The sequence below is a fragment of the Gavialis gangeticus genome, unplaced genomic scaffold (genome assembly GCF_001723915.1).
Source record: "Gavialis gangeticus isolate Ggan-Ray unplaced genomic scaffold, GavGan_comp1, whole genome shotgun sequence".
In the NCBI taxonomy this organism is placed as follows: Eukaryota; Metazoa; Chordata; order Crocodylia; family Gavialidae; genus Gavialis; species Gavialis gangeticus.
This window is the reverse complement of record NW_017728996.1, coordinates 15,419,770-15,424,784: the sequence shown is the minus strand read 5'-3', so window position 1 is coordinate 15,424,784 and position 5,015 is coordinate 15,419,770. Positions and strand designations below refer to the sequence as shown.

The 5,015-nt window shown below is 50.2% G+C and overlaps 1 protein-coding gene across 1 annotated transcript in view; it reads left to right on the top strand.

Annotated features, from left to right (window-relative positions):
* Window positions 1–5,002, top strand: part of KLHL25 (kelch like family member 25) — a 34,101-nt gene extending 29,099 nt beyond the window's left edge. The window contains exon 3 of the mRNA XM_019504054.1: window positions 3,834–5,002. The gene's annotated coding sequence lies outside the window, so the exon portion shown is untranslated. The remainder of the gene's footprint in view (window positions 1–3,833) is intronic.
* The last annotated feature ends 13 nt before the right edge of the window (window positions 5,003–5,015 follow it).

Here is a 5,015-nt window from a genome sequence, read left to right as displayed (position 1 = left end):
CCTTTTGCCCTTTCCCCCCCCCCCCCATTTAAGTACGAGGGTGCACACATTGTAGATAGCTCCGTGCACCAATCCGGCACAGAGGGATCTTCCCATTCCTGCCTGGCAGCTGAGGAGATGCCCAATGCAGGTCATGTTAGCCAGGACCATCTTCTGGCGCATCCAGGGCACTTCTGTCAGTAGCACCATCGACTGCTGGTTTTTTCAGCAGGGGCTGGTCTATGGAGACCTGGAGGTGGAGACGAAGCCTTTCCCTTGTGCAGAAGCAGGGAGAGCATCTGGCTTATACTCTGAGCCCAGCTGCATTCAGATGCATCTTCAAGTTTCCCAGAGCGCCCACGTATCTGAATATTTTTTGACCTACAGTGTTCAAGCCTCTCTGCTTGTCAGCATGGTAGAAATCTCATTGCTGCTGCCCTTTGCTCTGTTTACACCATCTCTCAGTAAGGAGCAAAATGTCCATGGCTATTCTTTGAAATCCTGTGCTTTCAGCCTGGTACACATTGACCCAAAGGCCAAGGCATGTTTGGCCTCTTGGGGCCAAGATGAACTTTCTTTCTTCTTGGCTGCTAACTCTGGCCAGCTGGTTTCACTGTCTGGAGCCCAGAAAACTTCCCGACATCCTGACATCTTTGCCATCACCCACTCTGTCCAGGGAAACGTCCCCAGGGCCTGGCCCCTTCATGGACCTTAATATTCATTTCAGCACAGCTTTGCAGAGCACTAGCGTTGGGCTGTTTAACCACACGATAGAGTGTAGTTGGAAGGTTTGTGCTCAGGAGGGGAAGAGAGGTTTTTTGGGGGGTTTTTTAGAGACATAAATGGGAGGTAGGTATGTAACGTGTTGATCCATCTTTTTTTTTCCTATGGCCATGGGTGCCTAATGGTCCGTATATGTCCTGTCCAAAAAAAAAATGCTGATCCACAAAGCTCCCAATCACACCTTACTTTAGTTTGAAATGCGGTAATCATAACTGGGACAAACTTGTTTCCAGGGAGAAGCTTGATCTCCCACTGGGCCAGGTTTCAGCATAGGCCGGTCTGCATCAGAGCACCTTTCCGCAGGGTTCCCACCATGAATGCACAATAAAATAAGTGCTGATGGCCACCAGTAATTCCAGGGATCAAGGGTAATTAGCAGCTTTAAAAGGAAAAGCCTGATCTTGCCCAGCGCGCACAGCCCTGCAGCTGATTTCTCTGTCTCAAGTGATCGGTGACCCATGAAATAATAACATTTTATTGGTCCTCTGTGAGGCTTAAAAGTGATGTGGACCCTCTTTCTTCCCATTTGGACTTTTTATAAGAGATTTGCTTAGCGTTTCACTCTATCTCGCTCTCTGAATGCTCACTTTGCCGCTTTCCCATGGTACAATATTAGTTTTGTTAATACTTCCTGCATTAAACAGCAAGAGAGACATTATGAAACTGCCCTGTTTCACTTTGGGAGCTGGGTGAGACTGAGCAGATGCGATGCGAAGAGGCATGTACAAACTCCAGAGATCTTCAGTAAGGAAAGGATAAATGCAAATCAATCAGGAGCCTGATTAGCGGAGTAGGACAGGCTGTTCTCTTGCTAAATGAAGAACAATTAAAGCAGGCAACATTCAACAAAAGCAGCAGCACCAGTGAGGACAGCTCTGCCCCTTGAACAGCAGGAGGAGAGTGTATATAAGAACGGGCTTATTCCATATGGCTTGTCTGAGGAGCTCATCAGTGTGGGATTTAAGGGGTCAATTTGCAAAGGAGCATAGAATTGGAAAGAGAGAAAAATCAGGAGGAACTTTGTAGCCCAAGAATTAGGGCTTTCATCTGCGAGTTGGGAGGGTCAGGTTTCAAGTCCTGCCCCAATAAATATTTGATTATTTGTATGGTACAGAACAGCTTCATAGAAGAGAAAGAGACTCATTTTGAAATCCTCCCATCTTGGTTTGGGCACTCTTCCTGGGTTCGTGTCTCTGTTCCAACGCTGGTGGGGTTTGGATTTATAAACAGGGCTCCCACCTGCTGCAGAAGATGAGATAGATGAGGTGGGGGTCTCGGTGCTGCTTCCTGAGAGAGAGCTGGCCTGCCTTAATTGTTAAACTCCAGGAGGGGATTAATGCATGAGAATTTCTGGCCAAGCTGCATACCTCTTCCTCTAGCTTCCTTGCATTTCCTATTACCTACTCAGGTTTGTCTCCTGCTCACTCGCTGCTTTCCTTGGTTCCCTTCCTGTGCATCAAACTCTCTGTATGGGGCTAGCTCATGGGGAGCCTGAGCTGAGGACTGCATTGATGCAGGACGTTCAACTGGCAGGCACTGCCAGACTGAGCATACCTAGTGGTTGGGGCACTTCAGGCTCTTTGGGATTTGCAAGATTTGAGGTTTACATCCCCCAGCTACAAAGCAAGCCTTTGAGGCTGGGTCTAGCATAGCACCTGAGCATGATTATAGCAAAGGAGTGGCTCCCTTTGAGATGCCTCACTTCAGGCTGTCCGGCCCCTTGGTTGAGCTGGGGTTGCGCACAGCTGTGCCGCAGCCTTGCATCTTCCTGCCAGCAAAAACTCAAGGCTGGGGCAGCAGCTGAGCGGTGGTTTTGAAGCTCATCCGTGACGCCTAAGTGGTGGACTTAGGCACCTATATAGCTTTGAGGATTAGGGCTTGGTGCCAGTCTCAGAGCTATATGATAATTTAAGAGGCCACAGTCACAATAAACTTCATATCTGTTCATCAATTCCTTCCCTGGGTTATTTAATTACACCTTTAGATTACAAGCATTTTTAAAACGTAATTCACTGCTAGCTACTTCTGCCTTCTCCTGGCTCGGGGCAGTGGGAACGGGCTGGTCAGATGGTCGCACCCTGGCTCTGTCCTTGGTTAATGAACTTTGAATTCTGGGTTTCCAGACCCCCCACCCTCAGAAAGCTGCAGGCAATCATGAAGTTGTCCAGGACCCAGCTCTGGCCATGCTCAAAATGCTGCAGCTAACCTCATCTTGTGGGTGTGGCCGGCCTGTCATTTCAATTAATCATAATCCCAGCTTAGTGGGGTGGGGTGTGTTGTGTTGTGTTGTTTTGTTTTATTTTTTGTCGTGGCTCATGGGAAAACTAATTTGCATCTACTTAATGGCAAAAGCAAGGCAGTCACTGGCTGCAGTTTAAGAGCGAGCGTTTATCTTTGAAGCCTGTCGATGGGGCGCAGTCGGAAGGGAGTGACTGGCCGCAGGAGCCAGGCGTATCGATATCAGGCTTCTCCTATACCTGGACAAACATAAAACACCTGGAGCCTGTGATCTGGCTCCTGACTGTACTTACCAGCCCCTTGGAAACTTCCCATCTTGTATGGTTGGTGTTGTGGGGGGAAAGGGAAAGTATGTATCACTCGCTGCTCCCCTAAAGTTCCCAGTTTTCTTCCATTTTCCATTTCTAGGGGGGGGTTGGCTTTTTTTTGGAAATGTCCTAGCCAGGGCTCAGGGTTTTTGCCAATCACGATACGCACTGAGATGCCCAGTCTCTTCTCGAGCTCAACTCCCCTTCTCTCCAGAACAGTCTTGATGACCCCCCCATAATTTCTTGATGACCCCTCACAATTTCCCCCCCAGCCCCTTCCCTGCAAGGCCTGCCAAGCCGCCTGTGGCCAAGGAACGTGGTGCAGTGAAGCAGACGTGACAAGGGCTGACAACACAAGGGTTTCAAGGCTCTGCAGACAGGGGAGAGCGTGCAGCCCGTTGTTTCCCTGGGGGACTGATTAGCCTCGGTTGTGATCTCCTCCGCGCGGGAGGGATGTGCTTGGCTGGGGCTGTGGTAGACGAGTGACATGCCTGTTAATGAGCTTTCCCTTTTTTGCCTCCCCAGATGCCAGCGTCATGTTCACTTCCCTCTCTGCCGGAGCCTGCAACAGTGACCGACTACCGCTGCGTATGCAGGATCTTTTGTGGCCTGTCCCTGGCACCGGGACAGCACGAGGGCTGACCTAGGGACTAAACTGCCCCATGTGGGCTGGGACGGGAAGCTTCGTGAAGCTGCTAGTCTAGCTGCTGTGTGATCAAGCGACCGAAGGAAAGTGGAGGAGGTGCCGGTTTGCAATCCTGTGGGGTTACAGCCATGCTCTGCTAGAGCTCTTGCCTGCAGTTGTTGGGTGGGGAGGGAAGTGGGCCTGGGTTTGATACGCCGAGAAGCATGGACATTGCTTTAAGCCTGTCTGGTAGCAGGAGATGGGAGTGATGGCCATGCCCTGGGGTAGCAGCGTAAGCAGAGCTGGCTGGAAGAGTAAGGCCGCCAGTGCCATCTGTGCCCTCCGTAGATTGCAGTAGGCTCCCGTGATGGTTTTCCTGTGTGTGTAGGAGCACATAGCACAATAATCTCATTAGGTGCTTTCTTTGTACTGGGTTGGGGAAAAAGGGCAGTTTCTACATTTTTATTTAAAGCAGTGAATGTTGCCAAGTGCTTTATATTGGGGGCCACTGCTGTTTAGCTGACTGACTTGTTTTAAAAACCTGGTGGGCGAGGGGGGTGGGAATGGTTATGGACTGTGGATGGGGGAGGGATTGGGTAATTCAGCTCTGGGCTCACTATGGGTTAGAAACTTTGCTGTCTGCTGAGCTCTTCTGCTATGTCAGTGCCATGCCAGGGCAAGGCTACTGCAGCAAGGTGACCCAAATACCAGCTCCCATTGCCCTGCAGTGAAGGCAGCCACTGAAACTTAAATTGGGAGCCCCGACTCCTAATGAAGACAGCCCAAGCAGCCAATAGACCAGTGATGTGAGGCAGGGGCTTGTTGTTTTGAAATTGGGAGCATTTGCCATGCACATGCACCTGCCTTCTGTTTGCAGCCTGGCAGTGTGCTGCACACAGCTGCTGCAAAGAGATTTTGCACCCCAGTAATGTGCCAAAATACTAGGATGTGTGTTATGCTTCAAACTTGCTGCATCTTCACAGTGTTTCCCCGAACACTTGCACAGATGGAAGCGGTGCTAGCAAATGAGCAGGAACATAGGATTTGCTGTTTCCACACCTGATTGTCACCCCCCCCCCCCC